Source organism: Taudactylus pleione, unplaced genomic scaffold (assembly GCF_031769625.1).
Source record: "Taudactylus pleione unplaced genomic scaffold, aTauple2 ptg001125l, whole genome shotgun sequence".
Taxonomy (NCBI): domain Eukaryota; kingdom Metazoa; phylum Chordata; class Amphibia; order Anura; family Myobatrachidae; genus Taudactylus; species Taudactylus pleione.
The window spans coordinates 121,720-137,407 of NW_028285526.1; the positions used below are offsets into that span (position 1 = coordinate 121,720).

The following is a 15,688-nucleotide window of genomic DNA, read 5'->3' on the forward strand; positions in this document are numbered from 1 at the left end:
AATAGCGCCCTGTGCCAGCCAAGTGCTCTACACGACGCAGCCGCGCGCGACCGAAATTGGGGACGTGGCCTCCTTACATGACATTTTCTGAGGGGCGTGCATGGCACGCCGCCAAATAACGTCAGGCTGGGGGGAGCCTCACTAGCTGGGCTTCCCTGAGCCCTCTCACAGCACTGAATGGATGCCGCTCGCATGCGCGCAGCATCCATTCAGTCTCCGGGGTCCCAGCACCGCCGCACAGCTGCGCCAGTCGGGGTCCCCAACCCCCCTGATTTGACCACCCGTGGGCCATTTCGGTCCACGGGTGGAAAAGCAGGACAGTACTGTCCCGCTGAAATCAGGATGCTGGAGAAGGGTGCGCCCTCTATGGGTGGTGCCCGTGTGACCGCTCAGGTCGAACGCCCCTAGAGCCGGCCCTGCTTTTCATGTTGTTTTGAAGAATTATACACATTCTTTTTTTGGCAGCTGCGGCAAACTATTTGCAGGTTGCACTGAGAGCACCAACGTTAGCAATATTGTTTCTTGATTTATGTGATATGTGGCACTTGCATATCTGTGTGTGACCGAGTCTGTAAACGGAACTTGGCGTGGAAATAAGCTGCGGCCATTGCATCATAGTGGTTCGTAGAGATTCAGAGACTTAGTCGCACACAGCTATATAAGTGTCACATATATTATTAATCAGCTCAGTTTCCTGTTACATCTAAAGCTCAGTACACACCTAAAAGATATATCTGCAGATAATGGTTGTTCATACACACAGACCAACCATCATCTGTCATCCCTCCCCGCGGCAAGTGTACGGGCGGTCTCTAGGGGGGAGGCTGACCGCCCGTACACACAGCGCGATGAGCAGGTATATCTGCCATAGGCTGTACAGCACAACCACCGTGATGTCTGTGAATGACATCATTCACAGACATATCGCTGGTACACAGTGGTCGACGGGCACACGATTTATTGGCAGATCAATACATCGGCCAATATATCTGCCAGTGTGTTATTAGTCACATCATATAGCGACTTAAGGCCATGACACACGGAACGATATTTCCAATGATCTGACGGATTGGAACGATAAATCAGCAATATCGTTCTGTGTGTATGGACGATATCGTGCATTGCGCCCTCCCGTAGGGTTGTCCATCGCTTCGCCTGATCTTTCTGCATGTTCAAAAGATCAGGCAAATCGACTGACGATCCCATGCAGCGCTATTGGGGGTGGCGGCATAGCGGGGGCTCAGGCACCAGTCGCCCCGTTTGTAGGGACCACCCGATATGTTGACCCTTGGATCGTCGGTCGCATCGGTGGATATACATCGCACCGTGTACCCACCATTAGACTCTCTTTCGTAATAAAAAGATGCAAAATAGATGCCCGGGGGCTAGCAGAGTGGCACGGGACCTGGCGCACTTAGAGACTGCAGCAAAGATGTGCAAGGACACGTGTGTGTGTGTGTGTGTGATTCACTATCTATAAATCTATCTCTCTCCCATGGGGATGTAGTTATGAGACCGGTCGGCCCCGATGCCCCCGGTGTCAATACCGACAGGGGAATCCCGACAAGGCAATTAAGATAGGCGTTGAAATACCGACGCCTATCTTAAACCCGACGCCGGAACGCCAGCCTGAACGATGTAAGTCCGGGGTGCCCTCAGTGTTAGCTGCGGGGGAGGGGAGGGTTAGGAAGAGTAGTAGGGTTAGGTACCTCTAGGGGGAAGGGTTAGACACCACTTGGGGGGTTAGGCTACAATGGAGGGTTAGTGGTAGAAGGGGGGAGGGTACCCTGTTGGGATGCTGCTGTCTGTATAGTCACATCCCCATTCTCTGTCCCCTGCACCTGTGAGTAATAACACACATTGCGGATATAGAATATCCCCCCCAGATGACAGTGTATCACTACAAGTCCCAGCACGCGGACCGGCTGCTAGAGCCTGCTGGTACTTGTAGTCCCCCAGAGCTGCCTCGGCCCTCTGATGCCCCGTATGACAACCCCCGGGCGGCCTGCGTGCTACGACGAGCCCCGGGCAGACGGCAGCAGCAGAGGCGTCTAGGCCGCGGCCCGGCCTCTCGGTCTCCCCCTCCCCGGGCACAGTGACGTGAGGCGGCGGGAGGAGGAGGCCGCGCCAGGCCGGGGGGGAGGAGGAGGAGGAGGCCGCGCCCGCCGCTCCCCGCGCTGATTGGCCGAGGCCCCCGCAGCCCCCTGATCCGGATCCCGCGGACACGGCACGGTGAGGGACACCCGGGACCCCGGCCAGGTACGGGGGGAAAGCCGGGGAGGACGGAGCGGGGCTAGGCCCGGGGGAAGGAGGAGAGGCCTCTGCAGGGCCGCGGCGGCTGGGTGACCGGAGATGGCGACTCCCGAGGCCGGTGTGTACTGAGCTATCACCGCCATATCCCATCACTGAGGATCAATCATATCCGACCCATAGTGATCAATCATATACGATCAATCATATCCGACCCATAGTTATCAATCATATCCGATCCAATCACTAATGATCAATCATATCCGATCTAATCACTAATGATCAATCACATCCGATCTAATCACTAATGATCAATCATATCCGATCCAATCACTAATGATCAATCATATCCGATTCATCACTGAGGATCAATGATATCCGACCCATAGTGATCAATCATATCCGACCCATCACTGAGGATCAATCATATCCGATCCAATCACTAATGATCAATGATATCCGACCCATCACTGAGGATCAATCATATCCTAATCCCAGGCAATCACTAATGATCAATCATATCTGATCCAATCACTAATGATCAATCATATCTGACCAATCTCTGAGGATCAATCATACCCGATCCAATCACTAGTGATTAATCATATCTGATCCAATCACTGGGGATCAATCATGTCCTACCCATAGTGATATATCGTATCCGATCCAATCACTAATGATCCATCATATTTGACCCATCACTAAGGATCAATCATATCTAACCAATTACTAGTTATCAATCATATCCGATCCAATCCAATCACTATTGATCAATATTATCTGATCTAATCACTACTGATCAATCATATATGCCTGACTTAATCACTAGTGCTCAATCTTATTCAACCCATTACTTGTGATCAATCATATCTGATCCAATCACTACTGATCAATCATATTCAGTCAAATCACTACTGATAAATCATATCCAACCCATCACTAGTGATCAATCATATCTGAACCATTAACTACTGATCAATCATATTTTATTTATTTATTAAGTTTCTTATATAGCGCAACATATTCTGTTGCGCTTCACAATTTAAACCATTAATAGAACAAAACAGACTAATACCTCTTTTCCACCAAAAACCCAGGTCCGACCTGGGTTTTTGGACACGGGGGGTCATTCAGACCCGCTCGCGAGCAAAGGACGCTCGCAAGCGTGTCGATGTGCGAATGCGCATGCGCACGACGGAGGGAGCTCTGTCGTGCGCATGCGCAAGACCCGGCGAGCGCTGAGGAATAGGTCGCTCGGGGTCTTGCACCAAAGGGGGCGTGCTGTCAATGGTGAGTGACAGCACGCCCCCTTTGGTGGGCGTGGCTGCCAGACGGAGGCGTTCCCATGGGAACACCTACCGTTTGAAGCCGGCCCCACTAACATCAGTAATGATGTCAGTGGGAGTGATTTTGGCTCTGATAGAGCCAAAATCACTCCTGGGCTTGGTCTCGTCACAAGCCCGATGGTCGCGATGGTCTTGACCATCGTGACCATCTTTTTGGCCGCTCGCATATGCTGTGGGTGGTCACCCACAGCTATGCGAGCGGCCAGGAGGCCGCTCCATTTTCAGGGAGGAGGGCACTGATTCAGAGCGAGCGCTCTGGTCAGAGCGTTCGGCTCTGAATCAGGCCCATGGTTCCATCCCTGGTCAGACCCAGGTCAGACCCATTTATACCCCTTTTACACTGGAGCTAAAACCCGGGTTTTTGAAGGGTTAACCCGGGCAGCTCCATGGTGTAAAAGGGGAGAGGGTTGGATCGCCGGGTCGAGTGACCCGGCAATCCAACCCAGGTAACTAGCAGGGTTTAACACGGGCGTAGCCCGTGAAATCCTGCTATGAGAACAGCGCACTCCGGGTCACGATAACCTGGAGTGCGCTGCTAGCCGGCCGATTGGTCCGGCTTCAGTGGCGCTTGGAGATGACGTCATCTCCAAGCGTCCACTTTCACTCCGCAAAAGCCGGGTCTATGCAGACCCGACTGCGGTATGAGCGGCGCTGACTCGGGAATATCCCGAGTCAGCGCCGGCAAAATTCCGGGTCTGATCCGGATAGGAACTTTGTTCCAACTCCGGATCAGACCCGGAATTTAGGTGTAAAAGGGGTATTACACTGCACCTTTGATCTGGGTTACTCCCAGGTCAGCCCTGTTCACACTGAACTCAGGTCTGCCCTGCTAAACCTGTGAGGTCATAAAAGTGGGAGGTGAATGCTCCACAACCACCAATCCGCTCATTTTAGGCATGATCCAGGTCAGATAACCCGGGTTGCACCGTTTACACTGCACCATTACCTGGGTCCAACCCTGGTAGCTACCTGGGTTGGATTGCAGGGTCACTTGACCCAAGTTATTTTTCAGGGACTCTTTTATACCTCTTTTCCACCAAAAACCCAGGTCCGACCTGGGTTTTTGGACATGGGTCCAACCCTGGTCAGACCCAGGTCAGACCCATTTACACTGCACCTTTGATCTGGGTTACTCCCAGGTCAGCCCTGTTCACACTGAACTCAGGTCTACCCTGCTAAACCTGTGAGATCATAAAAAGTGGGAGGTGAATGCTCCACAACCACCAATCCGCTCATTTTAGGCATGATCCAGATCAGATAACCCGGGTTGCACCGTTTACACTGCACCATTACCTGGGTCCAACCCTGGTAGCTACCTGGGTTGGATTGCAGGGTCACTTGACCCAGGTTATTTTTCAGGGACCCTTTTACATTGAGCTGCGACCCGGGTAGACCCAGCAAAAACCTAGGTTTTTGCTCTGGTGTAAAAGGGGTATAAATGGGTCGGACCTGGGTTTTTGGTGGAAAAGAGGTATTATTCAACCCATTACTAGTGATCAATCATATCTGATCCAATCACTACTGATCAAGCATATTCAGTCAAATCACTACTGATCAATCATATCCAACCCATCACTACTGATCAATCATATCCAACCCATCACTACTGATCAATCATATCCAACCCATCACTACTGATCAATCATATCTGACCTATTAACTACTGATCAATCATATTTTATTTATTTATTAACAGTTTCTTATATAGCGTAACATATTCCGTTGCACTTCACAATTGAAAACATTAATAGAACAAAACAGACATAGAGGTAGGAAGTAAATTGCTGTAAATGACCTGCGCTTACTCTTGGTGCTGTTATATATTAGCGGCAGGCTCCAGGACAGTGGTCTCCAACCTGTAGCACGCATTCTTAAGTTTGGTAGCTCACCTAGCTGCAGTACTGCCGAGTCATCTAGGACAAAGTGACCTCTGACATGTGCTCCCCCGTAGCATAAAGGCCATGGGTGAAGCCACAGGGAAGCACGTCAGGTGATTGCCGCAGCCTCTATAGATCAGGGGTTCCCAACCACGGTCCTCAAGGAACACTAACAGTCCAGCTTTTAGGGATAGCCATACTTGAGCACAAGTGACTTAGGGCCTGATTCAGACCCACTCGCAAGCGGCTGTCCGCTCGCAAGTGGGTCGATGTTGTGCACTGCGCATGCGCACGACGGCGGGAGCTCCGTCGTGCGCATGCGCCAGACGCGACGAGCGAAGGACTTTCCTTCGCTCGTTGTGTCTGATCAAAGGGGGCGTGCCGTCGATGTTGATTGACAGCACGCCCCCTTTGGTGGGCGTGCCTCCCAGACGGGGGCGTTCCCAAGGGAACGCCTACCGTCAGAAGCCGGCCCACTGACATCACTAGTGATGTCAGTGGGAGTGATTTTGGCTCTGATAGAGCCAAAATCACTCCGGGCCTTGCGGTTGAAAAACTCAACCGCAGGCTCCGGCTCGCAGTGGCGATGGTCGCGATGGTCAAGACCATCGCGGCCATCAAACTGCACGCTCGTATAGGCTGTGGGTGGTGACCCACAGCTATACGAGCGTCCAGGAGGACACTCCATAATTATGGAGGACGGCCCTCATTCAGAGCGTGCGCTCTGCTCAGAGCGTACGGCTCTGAATGAGGGCCTTAATTAGTACCTCAGTTATATTGATTTAACCATCTGTGCGCAATCATGGATATCACTAAAACCAGGACGGTTAGTGTGCCTTGAGGACCGAGGTTGGGAATCACTGCTCTACAGCCGTCACCTGACGTGCTTCCCCATGGTTCCACTTACAGCGCCTACGCTACAACGGAGCGAATGACATCTGCACATCCTTGCCGGAAAATCACACAGCAGTCCTGCCTATATCTTTTGCTCCTCTACTGCACGTTTCTCCTTGGAGCCGGTAATTAACAGTGAAATGTAGTTTATAAATAAGATTTAAGCACAGACACAACAATATACAACTGTAATAAATAAAAGCATTTTTATTTTCTATGAAACATTTTTTTTTTCATTAAATTACCTTAACTTGTTCAGTTATTAGCCAGATTTTGTTTTCTATAATTTTAGTAGCTCTACAGGAGGCTTAATTTTTCTGAAGTAGTTCACACTTCAATTAACGTTGGAGACCACCGCTCTAGGAGATAATCCCAATCTCCTTGGTTAACAGCAAATGAATAGGATAGAGCCTGTGCTTGGTATGGCTCGGTGATGAGTGTATAATGATTTAGATTGCACAGATGTCCAACCAGGGCCGGATTAAAGGCAGGGCGACAGGGGCGGTCGTCCAGGGGCCCCTTGGACGACATAGGGGGACATAGGGGGCCCCCACACACTGTCCCCGACCCCTGGCCACATGCCTCAGGTCAGGTCCGGCTAAGGTTGGTCGCGATCTAGAAGCTCGCGGAGCTCCTGCATGTAGATTGTGACCAACTAACTGGGAACGCTGGCCTCTGAGCGCTTCAGAGGCCAGCGTTCCCAGTGATTCATTGCGCGGGTGACGTCATGACTGCACCCGCGCGATGAGAGGAGCCTGCGCGCCTTTACTGGATCTAGTCAGAACCAGCAGGCAGCGGCAGCCGCGACGGCGGGACCCGGGAGCCCTGACAGGTAAGTTTTTCACAGGTGTGTGGGCGCGGAGGGGAGTTAATACTGGGGGCACTACTTTAGGGTGCACGACTACAGGGGGCATTGCAGAGGGCACAACTACTGGGAGCATCGGACAAGTGGCACAACTACAGGGAGCATTGAATAAGAGACAACTATTGGGGGCATTGCAGGGGGCATTAGAGAAGGGGCACAACTACTGGGGGCATTGCAGGGGGCACAATTACTGTGGGTATCGGACAAGGGACACAACTACAGGGTGCATTGAATAAGAGGCACAACTACTGGGGGCATTAGAGAAGGGGCACAACTTCAGGGGGCATTGCAGAAGGGGTACTATATGTGTGTATATATATATATATATATATATATATATATAATCATTATAGAGCGTTCCCGCTAGGCTGTTTTAGCGGGGCGCAGCGCCCTGCCCTAACAGCCTGCGGGAGCCGTTCTCACCCGCGGGACGCAGTGTCCCGCGGGTGGACAAACATGCGGTGATCCGGTCACCGCCGGAGAATAGACGCCCGGCGTCTATTCTCCCTTTCTGCAGCGCTTGGGGGCTGCCCGGCATGTCCGTAAGCGCCGGGCACGCCCCCAAGTATGACGAAAAGGGGACGCGTCGTATAGACACGCCCCTTTTTCATAACCACGCCCCCTTTTTGGACGCGCGCGCACACAAGATTGCCCTCTCTAGCTCCGGCGCCCTGCCTGCCGCCGGAGCTAGAGGGAACACTATATATATATATATATATATATATATATATATATAACCTTTATTGATAGGGGCCCCCACATGTTTGTTGCCCAGGGGCCCCCCACAGAGCTTAATCCGGCCCTGTGTCCAACAATGGACCTGAGTATTTTAGTTGTGTCTGCGTTCAGCTGAATGGTAACCCCTAGTATGACACTTATTGAAACAAATGAGTATGTGGATGTACCATAATGATGTCACATGGACACCTATATAGAATAAGTAGTATATTTAATCTCTTAAGAAATGGAGTCACAGGGCTTCTGTAGAGTGATGTTGAATCTTTGCGGCTCAGTCCTTGTGGGTGATAGCACATACCAAGAATATACCAAGAATAACAAGACAGGTCCAAAATAGTCCAGTCTTTCTTAAAGTGGTAGTTGATAAATGAAGGGTAATAAAAAAGGGGAAGAAATGTCAATGGTATAAGGTGGGGGTTGTGCCCTGGAGGGGTGGCGTCCTATGCCCTCTGGACAGACAACTTACCCTAGGTCTTATGAGTCTTCATGTGTGAGCCTGTTGATGTTCTTGTTTCTCCGATAGAGGTAGGAAGGCCCTGCTCGCAAGCTTACACTCTATAGCAGTGGTTCCGAAACTGTGCGCCCTGGCACCCTGGGGGGCCTCCGGACACTTGCAGGGGTGCCTCAGGTTGGTGGTCCAGCACCAACTCAAATTATTTATGGTCAATGTAATGTAAATATGTGCACAAACAGAAGCACAAATCTGTCCACCACCACATAACTGTCCCTAAGGGTGACAGGTCAGCACATCCCCGTCCTCACCACATAACTGACCCTAAGGATGACAGGTCAGCACATCCCTGTCCTCACCACATAACTGACCCTAAGGATGACAGGTCAGCACATCCCTGTCCCCACCACATAACTGACCCTAAGGATGACAGGTCAGCACATCCCTGTCCCCACCACATAACTGATCCTAAGGATGACAGGTCAGCACATCCCTGTCCCCACCACATAACTGACCCTAAGGATGACAGGTCAGCACATCCCTGTCCTCACCACATAACTGACCCTAAGGGTGACAGGTCAGCACATCCCTGTCCCCACCACATAACTGACCCTAAGGGTGACAGGTCAGCACATCCCTGTCCTCACCACATAACTGACCCTAAGGATGACAGGTCAGCGTATCCCTGTCCCCACCACATAACTGACCCTAAGGATGACAGGTCAGCACATCCCTGTCCCCACCACATAACTGACCCTAAGGATGACCGGTCAGCACATCCCTGTCCCCACCACATAACTGATCCTAAGGGTGACAGGTCAGCACATCCCTGTCCCCACCACATAACTGACCCTAAGGGTGACAGGTCAGCACATCCCTGTCCTCACCACATAACTGACCCTAAGGGTGACAGGTCAGCACATCCCTGTCCCCACCACATAACTGACCCTAAGGGTGACAGGTCAGTACATCCCTGTCCTCACCACATAACTGAACTGAAGGATGACCGGTCAGCACATCCCTGTCCTCACCACATAACTGACCCTAAGGGTGACAGGTCAGCACATCCCTGTCCTCACCACATAACTGACCCTAAGGATGACAGGACAGCACATCCCTGTCCTCACCACATAACTGACCCTAAGGATGACCGGTCAGTACATCCCTGTCCTCACCACATAACTGAACTGAAGGATGACAGGTCAGCACATCCCTGTCCTCACCACATAACTGACCCTAAGGATGACAGGTCAGCACATCCCTGTCCCCACCACATAACTGACCCTAAGGATGACAGGACAGCACATCCCTGTCCCCACCACATAACTGACCCTAAGGATGACAGGACAGCACATCCCTGTCCTCACCACATAACTGAACTGAAGGATGACCGGTCAGCACAATTTACTTCACTACATATTTTTTCTGAATTCTCAATAATACCCCTTTTCCACCAAAATTCCGGTTCTGACCCGGAGTTGGAACAGGGTTCCTATCTGGATCAGACCCGGAATTTATCCGGCGCCGACTCGTGATATTCCCGAGTTGGCGCTGCTCACACCGCAGTTGGGTCTGCATAGACCCGGCTTTTCAGGCGTGAAAGTGGACGCTTGGAGATTACGTCATCTCCAAGCGCCACTGAAGTCGGACCAATCGGCCAGCTTGCGGCGCACTGCAGGTCATTGTGACACGGAGTGCGCCGTACACACAGCAGGGTTTCACGGGCTATGCCCGTGTTAAACCCTGCTATTTACCCGGGTCACTCGACCCGGCGATCCAACCCTCACCCTTTTACACCAGGGAGCTGCCCGGGTTAACCCTGCAATAACCCGGGTTTTAGCTCCGGTGTAAAAGGGGGATAACAAACTTTTGGCTTAGGGTGCCGAGAAAAACAATTCTGATGCACTAGGGAGCCGCGATTCAAAAAAAGTTTGGGAACCTCTGCTCTATAGGATAGCCGACCTGCTACTAGTAATCAGTCATATCCGACCCATAACTAGTGATCAATCGTACCTGACCCATTTACTACTGATCAATCATAACTCACCCATTTACTACTGATCAATCACTAGTGATCAATTATATCCACCCATTACTACTGATCAATCATATCTGACCCAATCGCTACTTATTATTTATAGCCGACCCAATTACGAGTGATCAATTATATCCGACACATCACAAGTGATCAGTCATATCCAATAACTTAAGGATCAATCATATCTGACCCTTTAGTAAAGATCAATCATAACTGACCCAATCACTACTGATCAGTCATATCAAATCACTAGTGATCAATCATATTTGACCTATTAGTAGCGATCAATCATATCTTTCCCAATCACTACTGATCAATCATATCCAATCACTAATGCACAGTGATATCCAACCCAATCATTACTATATCTGATCCAATCATCCTTGATCAGTCATATCCAACCCAATCACCACTGATTATTCATATCTTATAACTAATGATCAATCATATTCAACCTAGTCATTGATAATCAGTCATATTATTATTCTTTATCTATATGGCGCCACAAGGGTTGTGCAGCACCTCACAAAGTACATTAACAGTTGAGCAGAACTAGAGAGCAATGATATACAGTACAAGACAATGCAGGACAAGTGCATGACACATAAACATTGCTGCAACAGTGGTCGTAACACTCGTATAAGCAGCAGGACGGCAGAAAGTGTTAGGTGCTGTTGTAAGGAGTATGGAGTAGATTATAGTATAAGGGAAGGAAAAGCACATAAGGGAGTGGGCCCTGCTAGTGAGAGCTTACATTCTAAAGGGGGGGGGGGCAGACAGAACGAGGTGACACAGATGGGGTAGATAGTGAGTATGGAGCAGCGGGTTAGGATGAGAGCTGGAAGGTCTTGATGAAGTACTGGGTCTTCAGAGCCCGTTTTAAGTTTTGTAGAGAGGTGGAGAGTCTGCTAGGGAGAGGTAGAGAATTCCAGAGGTAGGGAGCAGCACAGGTAAAATCTTGGAGGCGGTCGTGGGAGGAAGTGATCAGTTGCAGGAAATGCAGCATTAATTTGCAGAGCGAAGATGGCGGGCAGGAGTGTGAAGGGAGATAATGTCAGAGATGTAAATAGGAGAGGAAGGGTGAGGGCTTTGTAAGTGAGTGTAAGAACTTTGACTTGGGCAGGGAACGTAGGAGAGGGGAGGCAGCTGTAGAGCGTTTGGAGGGGAAAGATGAGCGGAGCGGCAGCATGGAGGACAGAATGGAGTGGAGAGAGGCGGGAGTCAGGGAGGCCAGAGAGGAGGAGCTTACAGTAGTCCAGTCTGGAGAAGACCAGTGAGTGGATGAGGGTTTTAGTAGCATCCTGGGTGAGAGAGAGTCTGATCCCAGAGATACTTCTGAGATGGAGACGACAGGACTGCGAGAGGAGGTGCTGAATATGTGGTATGAAGGAGAGGGAGGAGTCCAGGATAACTCCAAGACAGCGCGATATGGGGTTAGAAGAGATAGTTGTGCCATCAATAGATAATGAGATAATGAAATTGTGGGAAGTGAGGTTATGCGGGAGGGTGGGAAGATGATCAGCTCAGTGTTAGACATATTAAGTTTAGGAAAGCGCTGGGACATCCAGGAAGATATAGCACAGAGACAGTGAAATATACTATTAAGCAGAGAAGGAGAGAGGTCAAGGGAGGGAAAAGCGGTAGATCTGATGATATTGGAGGCCAAAAGAGCTGATAAGCTCACCTAAAGAAGACGTATAGAGGGAGAATAGAAGAGGTCCAAGAAAAGAACCGTGGGGGACACCGACTGTTAGTGGAAGTAGGAGGGGGGTAGTGGAGTCATAAGAGGAGATGGAGAAGGAACGGTCAGAGAGGTAGGAGGACAACCAGGGGAGGGCAGTGTCACGTAGGCTGAGGGAGTGAAGGATTTGCAGGGAGCATGGAGGTCATTGGTGACTTTCTTCAGGGCAGTTTCAGTGGAGTGAAGAGGATGGAAGCCAGACTGAAATGAGGCAGTGGGAGGAAAGAAAGGTGGCAAGGCCAACCTAATTGCCAATAATCATTCTCAGCCTAAATACAGATAACTAGTTACAGATGTGTCCACATACATCTAGCTTCCTTGCACTTTAAACAGCCCTTCTAATTGCACCATGTCGTGGCGTGACTTGGTAGCACCAAGCGTCTTTTTGTGCGACTTTTACCTTCAAATGCGTCTTTATCACACAGTAATGTGAATAGATAGCACAAGCGGCTTCTGCTGATTACAATGATATGGTATCCATCTCTATCACAGACAACCAGTCATATCCTACATAATCACTTATTGTATGATCAATCAATTCCATCCCAATCTTCCCATTTAGTAATAATCAGTAATATCTATGACATTCCCCACTAACCAATCATATCCATCCCAAACTCCAATAACCAATCATATCCATCCCAAACTCCAATAACCAATCATCTCCATCCTGATCACCCGTCACCATTTATATACAGTACAACCTAATGACCTATTTCTTCTTCAGGGTCCATAGGGTGATGAACTAGTCACATTACCATGGGGTAATGTGGTTGGAGAGATCCAGACACCAAACAGTTAAAGCTTTCAGCTCCCAGGATGCAGCGGGTCCTCCTCCATATATACCCTACCCCTAGCCACAGGCCTTCAGTTGTTAGTTTGGTGCGACAGGATCAAGATGCACCTTTTTGTATAGGGACTGCTTGTACAGTTCTTAGCTTTTATTTCATTATTTCTTATGTTTGAGTCAGCAGTACTCAGAGTCTGTATTAAGACGCAGATAATGCGACTCCATCTACCTCCCGCCGGACCAAAACATCAGTAATTGTTCTGGTGATTTCGGCGGGTCTCGGCTTTGCTTGCTAGCAGCGACACTGGGACCTGGACTGCAACCGGACACACGCAGAATGGTAAGGTGATTCCTCGCTTACGGGGAATCGCTGCGGCAGTACTTGTTTCTGGTGTCAGAGGCGCACCAGGAGCCGCTGCAGTCAGGGCCCGGGATTGTCGGCGTCCTCACTAGACCACCAGGGCTTTATCGTCCAATGCCAGAAAGCGGCAGCAGATGCATATCTGCTGCCATGAGGCCAGCGTACACGGCTGGTTGATGCAGCTTAGGGAAGGTAGGTGCTCCCCCGGCAGCTCTTCCCCCGACCCAGACGCAGTCCTTCAAAAAGGTTTTGCGCGTCTGGGTTGCTCCTCCTACCCTCCGTGTGTGTATATGAGACGCTCACAGCCCGCTATCGGTGCGCTACTGTTTGTATCAGGAGGGTTTGGGTCAGTCTCCATGTATGTTTGAGTAGTTGATTTAGGGTATATTGCGAATATTTACATATGCATTGTAGTGTTCCCGCTAGGCTGTTTTAGCAGGGCGCGGCGCCCTGCCCTCCTGGAGGGCAAAAAGTGCCCTGCCCTCACAGCCTGCAGGTGGCATCTTCACCTGCGGGACGCAGCGTCCCGCTGGTGGAGAAATGTGCAGTGACCCGGTCACCACCGGAGAATAGACGCCGGGCGCATGCCCCCTTTTCATGGCCACGCCCCTTTTTCAGACGCGCGCGCCTTCGGCACACGCACAAAGTTGCCCTCTCTAGCTCCGGCGCCCTGCCTGCCTCCGGAGCTAGAGTGAACACTATGCATTGTATGTGACTGCTAGCTGCTGTATTGATACTGTCCTTTATTTTCTGACTATCAATTATATCTATCACTGTGTTTTCTCTCCATCCCTCTGGGGTGGGGTTTTTTCCTCTGGGTACTTCACATTTAAATTGAATTTGTGAAGGCTGTCACATTGCATTTGTATTGTTTCCTTTACTTAGAAAATGTCAAGAGATAAAGGTAGACAGGACGTAGAGGATCCTGTGCTGATTTCATGTAAATCCTGTATGACAAGTTTGTCCTCTCAGGACGTTGTTACGGATGGTTTGTGTGTTGCCTGTTATAAAGAGCCACATCAGTCCAGTATACAAGAGCAATCTTAGGTATCATCTTTGTTCCAGGTAATGAAGCAGTTTGTGGATCGCATGGCTGCTCCCACACTGCCTCCTTGTATGGGGTGTTCACAGCATGCTATGTTTATACCTCCTATACATCCTTCTTGGGGGAATGTTTACGGCCACTCTAGTCACAGTATGGGACCGTCAAATGTTGAAAACAAGAAGGTTATTACTAAGGTGCCTAAACGCAGACGATCTGCTCAGTTTATGGATTCAGACGCATCAACAGAGGAATCAGATGATGCGCAGGGTTCTTCCCCAGAGTCTAGCTCGGGAGAGGAGGTCCTTCCATCCACAGCGGATGTTCCTTCTTTGGTGAAGGCTGTTAAATCAGTCTTAGATATTCCGGCTGATGAAACAGCCCCTAATAAGAAGGCTCCATTGTTTAATCACCACCAAAAGGGGGTCAAAACTGAGTTTCCTATATCTGAGCAGCTCAATGAACTTACTGAGGAGGCATGGGGTATCCCGGATAAACGTTTTTATGTCAATAAAAGATTAACATTGTTTTATCCTTTCCCAGCTTCTGCATGTACTAAGTGGAAGGTTCCTCCTACTCTGGATGCTCATGTATTGCACTTAGTTAATGGGCTACATTGCCCATTTCATTGGGATCCTCTCTGAAGGATGATACAGACAGAAAGATTGAAGCATGTCTTAAGACAATATTTTCAGCTTCTGGAGCAGTTATCCGTCCAGCTATGGCTGGAGCTTGGGTAGCTAGAGCTGTTGAAGAATGGACAAGGGCATTAGAAGATTCTCTACCAGAGAACAGATGATGCTTATCTCCCATATACGGGAAGCAGCTTCTTATTTGGGAAAAGCTTACAGTAAAGCATCAGCAGCTTCAGTAGTAGCACGCAGGGCCCTTTGGTTAAGATCCTGGAAGGCTGATACAGGATCAAAGAAAATTCTAGAAACTTTACTTTTCCAGGGAAGAATACTTTTTGGAGCAGAGTTAGACAACAAAGTTTCTACTCTGGCAGCTTCAAAATCAGCAGGGTTGCCATCTACGCCTACAGTAAAACCTAAGCAGTTTTTCTTTTGGTCTTTTCAACCTCAGGGAAGAGCAAAGGAATACTCTCTCCAAATCAGCTAGTTTTCCCAAGACAACAAGGCGACAAACTAGGAGGTCGGGGCTGACAAAACGGACAGTTTTTAAACAGGGCGACAAGCCTTTGGTCTGACAGGGTGGGCCTCCTCCTGGGGGATCCCAGGGTGGGAGGCCAACTTCTCCAATTTGTGGATTTTTGGTGTCAACAGATGCCTGGGTCC

At 49.8% G+C, this 15,688-nt stretch overlaps 1 protein-coding gene across 5 annotated transcripts in view; it reads left to right on the top strand.

The window, feature by feature from the left end:
* Positions 1-2,051: 2,051 nt before the first annotated feature.
* The window catches only part of ZNF711 (ZFX family zinc finger ZNF711), a 111,983-nt gene continuing 98,346 nt past the window's right edge, over positions 2,052-15,688 (top strand). For 2 of the 5 annotated variants that reach the window (XM_088461928.1, XM_088461930.1), the window contains exon 1: positions 2,052-2,259. The gene's annotated coding sequence lies outside the window, so the exon portion shown is untranslated. Of the gene's footprint in view, positions 2,372-15,688 lie in introns of all 5 variants that reach the window. The other 3 variants (XM_088461931.1, XM_088461932.1, XM_088461929.1) reach the window with 2 other exon arrangements.